A 14,651-nucleotide genomic window follows, 5' to 3' on the forward strand; every position below is an offset into this window, starting at 1 on the left:
ACTCTAAAAAATTTGGGTCTTGCGGGGAAGAAAGAAACACTAGTGCTATTATGCATTGCTTTCTTGTTATTCGTAATCGGCGACTCATCAACTTGTTCGTGCCATAAGCAGGTGTAGGCTTTAAATGATTACGTGTTGGGTCACACTGGAGTGTGGAGTACCCTGGGTGTTGTCATTCACTCGCTTACTGATTACGCTGTGTGTGTGTGTGTGTGTGTGTGTGTGTGTGTGTGTGTGTGTGTGTGTGTGTGTGTGTGTGTGTGTGTGTGTGTGTGTGTGTGTGCGCGCGCGTGTGTGTGTGTGTGTGTGTGTGTGTGTGTGTGTGTGCGTGCGTGCGCAATGCAATAAGTACTCTTTTCTCGAAGAAAATCTCCTTTCCGGTGTTGAAATTTCGAGAACGACATCAAAACTATCGTCATAGCTTGTTTCTCTATGGCCTTTGAACAAAGCAGTCATGTCTGTACGAACTGTTATTTTTTCTTCTTTTTTTCGGAGGATTGCCACCCTGGAAAACAAGCATGGTGTTTGTTTATAGCCTGTACTCGGGTCGTCTGTTTCTTTCGACATTTCTCCGTCGTCTGCTCTTTACTGAAATGGGTCTGCGATAGCGACAAGCCCGTTTTGATGCACTAGTTGTCAAGGAAAAGAAACTCCGCCGCCACGGCGTTTATCACGCAGTCCTTTCCATCGAAATACCGCGCGTGTCGGCGCTTTCGCCAGTATTATTCGCGAGTTTTCGCCGAAAGCTCATCCAGGCGTGCAGGAACTTCCATTGACATCGAGCGACGTGGCTTTCCAAACAAACCCTCGCTACGCGGTATGCAGAGCAGAGCGCGCGCGCGCACGCTCTTCGCAGCGGGCTGTGTCCACGTGACCGGAAAATTCTCTCCGCCCGAGGAGTTGTGTTCCTTTGGGCTCCCGAAAAGCAGCGCCATTGTGTCGTCGCAGCGGTGCGTTTGAGATGGCGAATCAACCTTTATTTTTTGTCTTCGGGGCTCTCGATAAAGAGGCGTCACAGCTCGTGCGGCGAGAGCTGGTAGGTAAACGTGGATAAAGAACAGGAGACGAAGGACGCGAGACGAATGGCATAGGGAGAGTCTGGGGGTAGGTGTTGAGTCACGTTCATTTGACGCGGCCCCTCCCCCCCCCCTCCCACCCGCCTCAACGTCTTCCGATCCCTTTCTCCCCTGGAGACTCGCATCCCGGCAAACATGTCTCAAAGCGTCGCGCTTGGAGAAACGATGTAGGGAAGAAAACGGGGGACAGCTTAGCAGACGGCATCCGGTGTTGGATCGCAAGCAGACGACGCTGCATAACGTTACGAGGTTTAAAAAAAACGGTGGGGATGGTTTGGGGACAAGGGGGAGAATCTGAAGAGCGAGTCGCAGGGCGTTGGCGCGGATGTCGCCTGTCGACGAGCTGCCTTTCGAGTTGAATAGGAGGGCAGGGGAGTGAGAGAGGGGAGAAGAAAGAAAACGTAAACAAACACGGTGTCTGGCGCCCCGCGCGTGCCTCTGGTACGTGTCGGCGCCAGGCGCGTATAGGGGAAACGAGCACTTCGCATTCCCGGTCACGTTCGCGCCTTTTCGGGAGATGCGCCTGTAGGGAAGAGAAGCTGGTGGTAGAGGGCGCTCTAGAAGGGGCAGGCAACGGTTTTTTTTTTTCGTGGTATCCGCGTCGAGCGTGCTTTAGCGTGAAGCTGAATGCCTATCTCTCTCTCTCTCTCTCTCGTTTACTCAGTGTAACGTGTTTGACATGTGCTTTCGCCGGCGAACTTTCCTCTCTCCGGCTTGCCGTCGCGTTTTCACAGTGCCGTGAAACACCGAGCACCGGTGGTGTCAGAGTGAACGGGTTTCTTTTTTCTTTTTTGAGCTTTTATATATACTTTGCAACACTCTCGCGGAGGTGAGAGGGTGGCGTCGGGTGGGTGGTTGCCCAACAACAACCAACACGCGAAATGTTCGCTTTGCTTTCTCTCTTCGACAATATTTTCATTTCAGCTTTTCTTTGCTTCCAGCTTTCGGCTTTGAAAATCGTGGTTGCTGGAGCGAAACACGCGTATGCGTGCATTTCGGTTCGGAATGTGAAAAACGTCCTCCATTGACGTGGGTGCTGTTTCGCGCTTTTGTCGTTTTGTCGCAGTTCTCGCGACGTCACGCCGTTCTTTAACTGCCGACTTGTTGACTTTTTTGTTCCCGTCTCACGTTGGAGAGCGACGCTTGCGCGTCGAAGAACACGCGCTCTTATCCCACCGTGTGTCTGCTGCCTCCCCCTCCACCTTACTAGGGCGGACGAAGTTGTGCTTAGGAGGCTTCGGGCCGGGGTGGCCCTTACACCGGCTGTTGTCTCAAGGTGGAACTGGTCGCATTTACCACTGGGTGCTACGTGTCCACACTGCTCCGTTCCTGTGGTGGAAGCAGATGCACACCACCTAATATGGACATGTACGGGTTTGCAATCGGAACGCTCGCGTCTCCTACTGCAAGCCGGCCTCCGCTACAGTGTGATAACCAGCTATGACCGCTGGATACAGGACAACAGATTCCACAAAACACTTCTTCAATTCATACACAACACAGGCCTCACAGCACACATATAATACACATATACGCTCCAAGAATTATGCCTTAAGGGCAAGTCTTTATCGTAATAAAAAAAAAGGCACCGGCTGTTTCTTATAGGGTGGGTTTTTCCTAGTAGCTTCAGGGTTGGCGCCGCAACGTACGTGCTTGGTTATCTCCGAGTGCCCTCTAGTTTGTTTTATATTGATTTTTTAATTAACACGTTAGTTGTACATTTAAAAAAAGATATTTGTCACTTTGCTTTCATTCGAGGTGTGGTATAAACCTGAACGAGAATACGATGTCTAATAGAAACAGTAAAGAGAGCGCGGCTAGATAACTTGTAGAGTGCATAAGTGGGGTTCTCTCGACGTTCAAGTTTCCTTCATCTACGTTGTCAATTTTACATTTAAGTGCATACGATATTGTTAACATGCAGGCAGTGCCAAGGTTAGGAACTGTCAGAGGAACTCCCATACTTGAACAAAATAATGAAAAAAAAAACGAGAAATAACATTCGCTAGTGGTTACGCGGTGAATGTTAGTTTCCACCGCCAGAGGTTGAAATTCTGAGAAATGAACTTTATTGGACTTTTTCTTTTCCTTCTATACCTGAGGACTCCGTTTATACTCCGGGGTTTCAGTGCACGTTGGCTGGAGAAATATTTCGAAACCCGAGAGGGGCAAGTCCGCAATTAGCACGGAACTTTGGTATCGATCGTAAACTTTTTTTCTTTCTTTATTCTTTTCATAAGAGCCGCAATACATCTATTTTCACCTGTACTTCGAATGACGAACACGATGTTCCTGTAGACGTACTGATAAGGATCAGTGACTTGATTTTGTCCAGCGTTGGAGAGGCGGTGATAGTTTGAGAGCCGCATCGCATTCTAGTTCAAACCCGTGAGTCCGAGTGAACCCGCTTGCGCTCTGTAGAAAAAAAAATGCATTTCGGGCAAGATTGCGTTGTAAGATTTGGCAGTCGTAGCTGTAGGAAGGACCTTGGGGAACTAGGATTTATTTACATATTAACATTTTCGACAACACATACATCGACAGTCTAGCGTGAATCCCATATGGAGCCCGCAAGACTAACATACAGCAAATAGCTTACGAGCACACAGCTCACTAGTACACTTCTAGCATGACAACGAGCACTGAGCTCCCGACGACGAGCACGCTTGATCCCCCCTTGACTCCCGGTGGACGTCACCGTTCCACGCCACCGTAGATGACTCGCCCTTTTGGAGGAGGGCGAGGGCTGTTGGAGGAGGATGATGACTCACGTACACGTGCCGCACATACACACATGTGTAAAGGTCCGGAGCCGACGTCAGAGGGCTTGGTAGAACTCTGCTTTGTCCCGGGTGGCGCGGCCGAGTACCACATTCCTGAGCTGACCGCGCGCCACGTGGCTGCCGGTTATTCGCAGTTCTCTGAAGTGCGCCCCGTCTGGTTGGATTGGAACACGTGAAGCGGGCTGAAAGCAGGCACGTTGTTACCCCGTACGGCCATTCCTAACAGCAGAGAGTTTTAGCAGAGCGTTTACGGTCCGCTCCGCTCAGACCGGCCCATCACAACAATTGGCACGCAGCCGCTCATCAAAACGCTACCGGGAACACTGACGCGCGTGCGCACAGCACACTTAGCGGCAGCGGAACGTGGGCCGCTGACCACGCTCCGCTGGGAACCTGATTTAGCGGTGCGTCAGGGGGCGTGTAGTTGCTTTCGTAATCGTTTCACCGCCAAGCTGAGAGCACGTCAGTGGCGTCTCTGGGAGACGCGCTTGTTAGATAAGCGAAACCAATGCATTCTATGCAGCCACCGGCGCGCGTAAAACGTGTGCGGAGCGGAGCGCAAGCAAACGCTCTGCTAAAACTGTCTAGCGTCTACAGCCACGCGTGCGCGTGTTGCGCAGGCCCTTAAAAGCTGGCTTCTCCTACACACAACACTGTGTGAGGTGAAACCCGCTTCTGGGTTTTCACTGGCATTTGTGGCGTGGAAGCATCCTCAAATCTCAGCCTTCTTCGACCGTCCGCCGCGTCGTGTTGGACGTGTCAGTTTCCGTAAGGTCACTGAAAGCATGAAACAGTCTGCGCGCTTAGTGCTCGGGACGCCTATGACTAGGCGTCCCGAGGCCTCAGCCACTCGCGATCGCCGAGTAGCTGACGCCTCACCTTTTGCTGCGGAATGGTTTCCGGCCCGTATATTCGTAGCAGAGCTCTCCTCGCATGCCAGAACTGTTCCTAAGAACTGGAGCCAGCCAACTGAGATCCAGCACACATACTTAGCGAAGGCTTTGCTTGGGAACGAGGAAAACGTTGTGAATTCGGTCACGATAGACGCAGTTCTGTTTTCTGTTGGCAGTGTGTTCTCGTTTTGTGTGTGCGTGCGTGCGTGTGTGTGTGTGTGTGCGTGTGTGTGCGTGCGTGCGTGCGTGTGTGTGTGTGTGTGTGCGCGCGCGCGTGTGTGTGTGTGTGTGTGTGTGTGTGTGTGTGTGTGTGTGTGTGTGTGTGTGTGTGTGTGTGTGTGTGTTGTTCGTCGTCCACAAGCATTCACGTGACTTACGATTCATTTCGCGTCCCTTAGCGCGCGTTCATATTGTCGCCTTTGTTTCGTCCGTATATACTTGTATCTTCAAGTAGCTTTTTTGTTGTTCTTGTCGAAAGCCAGTGCAATCACTGGAACACTCAGGATGTGTTTGTACAATATTACGACTTTGTGGTGAATTTATATACGCTTGATAATGTGCTCGTTGAGCGCCTGCATGACGAGTGGCAGCGCGAGAACCTGCGCAGCGTACTATATCTCTGGACAAGTGTGTCACCCCCGTATTAAGAAATGCAACGTAACTTAAGCCCGTGCTTGACTTGTTTTAAATGACGCCTGGCGCGAACGTGCCCTGGACACTCATTGCGTTTCCTTCGGCGCGTTCACGGCAGGCGTCATTTTGATAGAGTCGAATGGGGCTTTCGAGTTAAGGCGCGCTTATGAGCACGGGGGGTTAGTCCCTGCTCATGCTTGGACAAAGACACACACCCAGGCGCATCAGTTTGTGACTTCTTAGTGGATTGTCGACCTTATGTGTAGTCTCTTCTGAATGCTGAATGATTGTGAATGAGTTTATAGTCTGTCTTCGATCCCGCGCACACGAACCTGCATTTATCCTTAATTAAGTGGAATGTAGTACCGATGCCTTATGTGTAGAATTTCTTGTAAAGTACGATGTTGTGCACCACATACAAGGTTCTGTTCTTGTTTTATTTTTCTTGCGTTGATTGAAAAGCCTTTTTGCCAAGGTGCCCTCCGACTCTAGATTCACTTGTTACAGATACCGTTCAAAAATCGTACTAGCTATTCAATGGAATCTCATCAGAAATATCATCAGAATCTCATTGCGTGTAAATAAATGTCAGAGGAAACACAGCGGAATTATTCAGATGTTTTGTAAAGGTTCGTTGAGCTCTGTCTATGCCTGTACTATTTCGCGCTGTGCCTCAGTTATGTAATGTGTTAGTCCTGTATGTTCTTTCTTTTTATTTTTCTAAATTTCCATGTTGTTGCGGCTTACTTGATATATTTGGTTTTTACGAGGTCTCATCATTTAATAAACAGCAGCAACATTCAATAATGCGTCCTTTTTGAGAGCACATAGTCGTCGGTTTTCTCGCTGCTCAAAGTGCGATAGTGGATGCTGCCACAATGACCTCCAATCCACGTGATTCCTGCGTTTTGACAAGGCACTTATGCGCTAGGTTTGGAAACGCTGTAGTTCGTTACCGCCTGTCCGGTGCCAAGCAGCCGCGTCACCTCTTCAGTTGCGAGAGCATCCCAAACGCTATCGAGCTTTGCATACCGGAGATGGGGTAGCGCGTAGACGTCTGCTGGAAGACGTATGCCACAACAGCATCGCTGGTACGTGGCGCCATCTGTCGACGTCATGTTCAGTCGTAACGGGCCATAAGCTGTTGCACTGCTTTGTGTTGGGCGTCTTTGTGTTTGAACTTGGATTTTGGATTAGCTTTTTCTTTTTTTGCGCAAGGAGATATGGAAGGAAAAGCAGACGTGGAGAGGACGATGCGCTACGTAGCGCATTGTTCCGTTTACGTCTGCATTTCGCCCCCGTCTGCTCGCGCAAATGAATGTTGTCCAAGGGCTGTAAACTTTCTCGTCTGTCACGATTGTTTTTCATAGAGCAAACAAAACATGTAAGAGGGCTTCGTTCTGATCACGTCGACGTAAACATGCTTGCGCCAAGGAATCATCGACATACAACGGCCATTGGTGTAAAAGTTGATGAGAGAGAGTGTCACGACGGTTTCGCGGCAGCTTGAAATTGCGATTTCTTGCGACCTTGATATCAGTCGAATGACTCATTGGATATGCATTTCAAAATGGTCTTTAGCCGGGTTTTTTTCGTATTTTAGTTAATTTAATTTCAAACATTTGAATATTTGAAGTGTTTTCGTGCCGCGTGATCCTTCTTTTCCAGAAGTAAGAGGACATTGCAAGAAATGCGTTCGTAAATTAGCGTGGTGCTACCGTCACGTTTTGCCAGCATATCGACGAAATACATTCGCCTACTGAAAATAAAAATGTATGTGACGTTTGGCGTAACAGCGAGTCGCTAGGTGTCGCCACTTTGCTTGATTTTCCCGCTTGCATCTCTCGGTTTTGTCGTGTGTACGCAGTGTCATAGACTTAAGGATTCAGGGTTCCGCGAGAAAACAAAAAGTCGCATATCAGCCCAGTTTTATCTTGAAGCAGCTGAAACAGCGCAGCACTACGTCGACCGCGGGCGCCGTCATATTACACGTAGCGCACTTGAAATCTGGGCACCGCGCCCAAAACAAGGGAAACATTCTTTTATTTTAGGTTCGACTCCCTTAAACGTTTGACTCTGCTCTTATTTCTACTCGTAGTTTCTTCTTGCGCTACGTAAGGAAACACGGAAACAGGAATACGCGGGCAAACGAATGTTGGGCGTGTGCTTGTTATCTCCATCTCCGTGTTGCCTCGCGTATTGCCAGAAGGAAACGTGAAGAGCCACCAATTAGCACGTTTCCTGGCCTCTCTTTCGAACTCTACGTTCGTACCTCTCCTTTTGTAAAGCTGTCGTTTCCCGAATATACTCCAGTAGAATAGTTAGGAATAGCGCGACGTTCCACTCGCGGGAAAGGAAACGCCGCGATGGCGTCGTATTCCTGCGACTACTTCCTCTCTGTGTTGGTAGGGGAGGTAGATTTGAAATAAGGTCAAGGGAGGCCCGAACTCTTCACTGTTCTCTCTCGCTTCTGATCACACACGTTTTCCAAACTCGAATGCATGTGTTCACAAGCACAACTCGACTGTAACCTTCTTCTTCCAGTCCACGATGCTGCTGATGACGATTCGGATATAGCAGCCCTTCCCCCCTCACCCCAGGAATCTGAGTGGCAATGACTCGTCACCTGTCGCGTGTCAGTTACTTACGTGTTACCATGTTGTACTATGAGATTCTGCCTATCTCTTCTTGAACTGGTGGAAACTATACCCGCGTCTGCAGCGATCCCACTCCATCTTTTGCTGCATTTTATTTCTTTTACCAAAGCTCCTAGCGTAGCTAGCTTATCTCGACAGCCTACCACATAACGTAGCTTTAGCCACAGCACTTCTGCAATGTGGACTTTTCCTGCATTCTTGCAGTTCTGGATGGACGTGTACCTTTGCATTCGGTGAGAGATTATGCTGAGTTACCCTCGGATATTTCCCGCCTCAGGCTCACGCCTGAACCCGCTGCCTCTAATTTCCTCTGCATGTTTTTTTTTTCCTCTTACATTTGCTGTATTGGTTACTAAAAAGCAAGGCACTGCCCTTTGTGTATCCTTGCAAGTAAATTTTTGTTCCATGTTTCTTCGTGCCGTCTTTGCTTGTTGCTCTGGCGATTGAATCACAACGCCGCCACTTGATCGAATAATACACTGCGCTTGGGTAGCGCTCCTTGTTTATTCCTGTGACGATCAGTTGCTTGACAGACGCACCTCACTCCCCTTTATTACAGGTGAGACCTAGAGCACCAGGTTGTGAAACTTTCAGTCAACAACCGCTGTGTAGTGTCACTGAAGCGCAGTAACCGCTTCCCTAGTGGCTTGGAGCATTGGAAAGGTGGCCAGCTGTGGAGCAATAACGTGCAGAACAAATTGTTAAAAAAAAGCGCGGGAGGGACACAGAAGTGAGCATCATTTTTCAAGGCGCAGTTTTTCACTGTTCTCAGAACGCATGATTACACATAGAAGATAATCTTCAAGTGAAGGCGACTGCTGCATAGAGTGTGGAAATGGTGGAAGAACTCTTGTGCATATTTCGTTCAAGTGTCTAGGTATCCATCCAGCGATAAATGAGGAAGCTGTAGGCTTGAGCAAGGTTCAAGGTTTTAAGGACAGTATAAGTGAAGCATTAGTGAATCTGGGCTGTGGGGACTCGGTAAAAGATTTGCTGCGCATTGTGAGTGATTAGACGCGATGAAGCGAGCTTTCTACCGTGACTAAAGGGCCTTAGAGCTTAAAGGTAACTTAAGGTTTCAGTGTTACACTACGCATTAAACAGCTAGCTCGCACGTGTTCCCGCTCCATTTCACTTGGAGTTCTCATATAATCCTCATCACCCTCGTTCAGATAAGGTGATGTGTAGAGAGAAAAGAAAATTCCAATGTACTAGGCTTATTATTATTGTTACTTGTGTAGAAAACATATGTGCAATTGAAAAGGCGAAAGGAAAGAAGAAAGAAATAAAGAAATCGAGAGGCAGGCTTGCAAAGGCCGCCGGGTAGGAGGCACAACGCTTGCCTACTCTTCAGGGAGGAGGTGACAGAAACATGAAACTCTGTAAAAGACGAAGAAGAGACAGAAAGAAGGAATACTATCGGGGTAGACGACAAAGAAAGAAATAAGTCGATGCCAAAGGAATAGAGCGCTAAAGTAAGAACAGCAAATATCACTGCAGGCCGTGCTATTTAAAGAAATGTAAAGAAATAGAAGGAACGATCTCCGAAGTCTCGTCGCTCGCAATCAATCAATCAATCAATCAATCAATCAATCAATCAATCAATCAATCAATCAATCAATCAATCAATCAATCAATCAATCAATCAATCAATCAATCAATCAATTACACACAGAAAACACGCTACAAACGGGAAGTCAAGTCAGTTTCGTTCTACAATAGTCAGAAGTGCGCGATAAGCCTGCTTGCGGTCGATACACACAACCACTGGGGCACAGCCGTCCGACGAACCGAGGTGGGCGACCCGTTGCGCCGTGCAGGTCATCAGGTGCAGGTCATCGAGAGTCGTACACCACGGGTCGAGAAGACGATAGTCCCCCGAGTAGCGACGTGGCGTTGTGCAAGTGAACTTGGACGTTCCGACGTAGGTGCTCCAGTGTCTCGCGGGACAACCACAGGACGCGCACGAAGGACTGTCCACACGTCCTTCTTGGCACAAATGTTCACACACACACACCAGGACACAGCCAACCCTTAGCTGGACTACAGTAGGGCTTTTATAGTGCGATGAAGCAAGCATCGACCACGAACTCAGTGCGTAAACGTTCTATCTGCGATGCGCTGGACTGGCTGCTGCCTGAAGTAGTGACGAATCAGCCGTCGAACGTCGTCTATATAGCTGACACAACATTTCCGGGCAGTCGCAGTCGTTTGGAGCACAAGTCGAGGCCAGCCGCTCCGCGTCGCAATCGCCGGTGATCCCTGCGCGCGATGGTGTTCACTGGTGGCCAATGAGGGATACGCCGCGTGATGTCATCTTACAGGCGGGGTCAATCACGCTTCACACATCTGGGCCATCAGCGTAACTTCTCTTTAGTCTGCTAAGGAAAGCGTGGGAGTCCGTAAGGTTGGTTTTCCTCAACGCGTTTGACTCCTCTTGCACGTATTTCTGTGCGCCATTAACCGCCGTTGACTCATCGACAGCTATGTCACCCGTCTGAAGATCAGCCATTTTTTATGCAAAGCCATTTCTAAGTGTATGTACTTTAGGAACTGTGTCTGCGTGTTTCTGATACCTTTGTATTCTCTTTACTATTTTATAGGTTTTTTTTTCGATGTATATATTGTTTCAGTCCACAGTGGAAACTTTTGTTAGACAGAGCCAGCGTGAGAAACGCCTACTAGCACTCAGCGATTCTGTGACGGTTTCAGTGAAAGCGCACGCATGTGTTGTAAAGGACTTCAGGGGTCGGGTTCGAGAACCTGCCTCGAATAGACGGGAGAAAAAAAAAAAAAAAGCCGCGTTCAAGATTACAGATAGTGTCACACTTTAGCGAACGTTCTGTTTGCGACCGTAATCCACTAAATCCGTACGACACACTATTGTGCGCATGCATGGGGGAGATCCAAACACTATGGCTGCGCGACCAGACGGCTGGATTATTCGGCGTCTTTTTCAGAGTGTACGGTCCGTGCATTGTGGACGCTTCAGTAGTGTTGCTGCTTGCATGCCGTGGCCAGTGCGCATTACATACGATCTTCTGTAGCTCTTAAGGAAAAATCCTTGCAAGTATTTGTGTCTTCGGCATATATATATATATATATATATATATATATATATATATATATATATATATATATATATATATATATATATATATAGGATGGTAACAGGAAATTCGGCAATGGAACCATTTAAGGGACCCCTAAACCGCCACTGATAAATCACGAAACAATGATCGTGCACACCACCACACTTTACCGGATATCCTTCACACTTCGCGACACTATCAAGGTCACGCACGTGAAGTCACCAAAGTGAAAGCTGTCGATTGGCCCGTCCACGAGGGACGTTATTCCCGCGTAGCCGATAAGCGTAGCGGATAAGCGTAGCCTATATGCGTAGCCGCAAAAACGGGGAAGTCCCGATGAGCGAAATTTGATGGGCGTTCGGAAACGATAACTGATATAGGTACTGGCGTAGTATCCGCGCGTCTTCTTCAGAAGTAGTACGTGACGGAGAAGGAGCGTCCGGGTTTTAGGGTAGCGAAGGGGGAGAGATAAACTGCTCGCTAGCCTTCGTGCTCAGAGTTATTTGGAGCTCTTTTAACCGTCTCTAGAGATCGTCAGTGAGACTTTCGTAAAGGAAGTACCTAGTCACTGCGGCTATTTCATTACGCCCCGAAGCGTCATGGTGTATAATCGCATAGCTCTTTAAACATGCTTGCAAAGCCAGTCGCTCACATATCTGCCTAACTCTTACGAGTTTGTCGTAAAATATGCCCCGGTTTTCTGACCCCGTTTGCAGTTGTCGCACTCATTCAGGCTTCTGGAAGGAAAAAAAAACCTTTCTTTTTTTCTATGCTTACTAATGCAGCTCCACTCAATTTTTTTTCGTGGCATGAGTTTTCGCACTCGCTCGACTATTCTTATCCACCTCCGTCACCGCCCCACACTCCATGGAAGGAATTTGTAGTGGAAATCCCAATTTCCGCCGTATACATGGATCTATTAAAGGGGAGAAAGATTGTCGCCCATCCGACTGTAGCACTAAGCCACAATGGCAACCGATACGGATTTCTCATACAATAAGCTTCGTGCTACATTCGGGGGTGGATGACAATTTATTTCCCATTCGCGAACCTTCCTCTACCTTGCAGGATTCCGCTGAACTCATTTAACGCATGAATACCTTCTAAGCGAACGTCATGGACGTTTCTGTTTGCGGCGGAGATAATTCTGCCCGGTACTCCTCAACCTGTCCACAGCGTTTCTACAATAAATTTCATTTCTGTTCTTTTTTTAAATAAACGGTCAATCGGTCGACTAATAAAGCAACTTTTCGTACCTTTCAGGATATATTTTTTAATGTTTCCGCCTCGACTCTAGCAATGTCTTCTCTATTTTACTTTTCAATCGGTAAGCCTGGTCCGGTACGAGTGGAAACGCTTACCTGCACTTCACCGGAGTTCCAAATTCTCGATCCTCGGGTGCGAGATGTCACGGTGTCATATTACACGTCCGACGATTCTTCGAGCTGGTCACGGGAACACGTAAAGCGGACTTCGTGATCGATCGTTCTTTGATTCTTGCATCCCGGCGCAGTCGTCACCGTCGCTGTAGCGATGATCGCTTTCGTCGTTGCAGCGTCGCTTCGACGTTCCTCTTGCGCGCACGCACCAACACATTCGCACACTCAACGCGACACTCACAAGGAGCACCTTCGTCGAAGTCGACGTTGTCCGACCCTTGGACTCGACGCGTCGAACCGTCGTCGTCTCCTTTGTGCACGAGGGGGGTGCACGCTTCCGATGAAACGGTATGCCAACCACAGCTGGTTGAAGGGGACCAAATGTATTGGTGACCTGCGTTTTTGTTTTCTACAGGATTTATGACGATTTGGCCCGGCTTCAACCGGCTAAAGTTGGTCATTTGAAATGCGTCACCGGCTGGCTTCCGTCCGTTGCCGTGGTGGGGTCGTTTGGGCACCTCGAGCGACGAGTACGACGACGCTTTCCAAGATTGTTGCTTGCAGAGGTCGACTGTTCTGGTATCCATCGGTAGCACAGGTTGGCATCACAGCTTCCCCCTCTCCTCGAGCCTCTTAAGTGTCTTTCACGAATTTTCTTCCCGAATGATAGGGCGCTGGTTGATGTTTTGTTTATCCCTATTACGTCCCACCTAATGGACCTCTCTAAATTATCTAGAACCATTTCCTGATACGGCATTCACTCCACGTAAACGTTGTACAACTTTCAAAGTGAACGTTGCTTCTTGGTTAGCGACACTTTGTACATATTTGTTCGGAAAGCATTTCTTTCACTTAGGTTAGCGCCTCAATATACGAAAAATTTAGTCGGTCGTTTCAAAGGTATTTTCGTTCGGGATCACCCGGTTTGGCACCTTTCCTGGCAGGAACTGACCTCTTTTTGAGATGGCTTTCCGTTAACGGGACTCTAAAATCTCTGCTATTCCTAACACCTGTCGTTCCTATCCACGCATACAACAGGCAAAGAAAATACTGCGGTTAAACAGTTCTCCTGAGCTACGTCGAGTATCGTCGTTAGCTCCTGTCCACCGAACATCGTATGTGAACTCCAGAAAGGAAAATAATAATAAGAAAAAGGAAGAAATGTTCTACATGCCAGCGTCATAACGGCCTCCGGGATGATTGACAAGCGAGAGGGGAGGGGCGACCGGACGGCCACGTAGAACGACTGCTGGAAGGAGGGAAGGGCGCGCCCTCTAGCGGATCTCTCAGGTTATGCCGTCATACTCTCTGCCGCCGAGAGCCCTTCTTCGTGCAAAGGAGGCGACCCCCTACATGCCCACGCGGAGGGGCAACGCCGCCCTCTCAAGTACGAGGGCGCTAGCGAGGGGTCGTGTGCAAGCACGCCCTGTGTTTGGCGCGCGTGCAGCCTCGAAGGAGTTGGGGTACAGTGGAGAGGGTCGAGAGAAAGGGAGGGGAGGGGGGATTCGAGTGCTCTATTTTGGACCGACCTGGCGCTGCCCCGGAACGGTGGTGGGCTGTTGGGATGGGGATGGGGAGCAACGGGCAAAGGAAGAGCGATGCGAGGGGGTTGGCCGGCCGGGGGTGGGGGGTGGGAGGGGGGGGGGAGAGGTAGGTATATACGGATTCGGAAACCGTGGCCGCCAACGTGGACCAGAGTCCGCTCTCGGGGTTCTTAGGCGTCCACGGCGTCTTTCCTTCTCCTTTGATGGAGGGAGAGAGAGAAAGCGAGGGAACCACTATCGGATGACGGTACGGGCGAGCTGCCCTCCTTGGCTCTTGCCTCCCCCCCCCCACTTCCACCGCACACACTCCTCTGTGGGCCCGAAATGCTTTTTGCGCCCTCGGCTGCGACGCGAGCGTCTTTAGCTCCGGCTCGTGAGTCACATTTCTGAACGCAGGTGGGAAAGCAAAGGAAGAAGGAACATGCCGGAGAACGAGTGGCAGGTTTTGGGCGTGCCCAAGGGACTCGGCGGCGAAGAGCCTCCGCCAGGGGCATCTAAGGTTACACAGGCGCCACAGGGCAGAGGGGGTAGATAATTGAAATCCGTACTATCCTTTGTTCTTTGTTTCTTGTCCGTCCGACTCTAGACGTGGCC

At 49.2% G+C, this 14,651-nt stretch overlaps 1 protein-coding gene and 1 long non-coding RNA gene across 4 annotated transcripts in view; one reads left to right on the plus strand and one right to left on the minus strand.

The window, feature by feature from the left end:
* Positions 1-14,651, plus strand: part of mib1 (mind bomb 1) — a 638,149-nt gene that overhangs the window by 299,724 nt on the left and 323,774 nt on the right. The gene's annotated exons all lie outside the window — the stretch shown is intronic.
* On the minus strand, positions 8,510-13,915 carry LOC139046861 (uncharacterized). 2 transcript variants are annotated; one of them, XR_011506953.1, is made up of 2 exons: positions 12,496-13,915; positions 8,510-8,713 (listed from the first exon to the last, which is right to left on the minus strand). It is a non-coding gene; the product is annotated as an uncharacterized lncRNA (long non-coding RNA). The 2 variants fall into 2 exon arrangements; XR_011506952.1 differs by having other exon boundaries at positions 8,510-10,304.

The sequence above is a fragment of the Dermacentor albipictus genome, chromosome 6, assembly GCF_038994185.2.
Source record: "Dermacentor albipictus isolate Rhodes 1998 colony chromosome 6, USDA_Dalb.pri_finalv2, whole genome shotgun sequence".
Classification (NCBI taxonomy): domain Eukaryota; kingdom Metazoa; phylum Arthropoda; class Arachnida; order Ixodida; family Ixodidae; genus Dermacentor; species Dermacentor albipictus.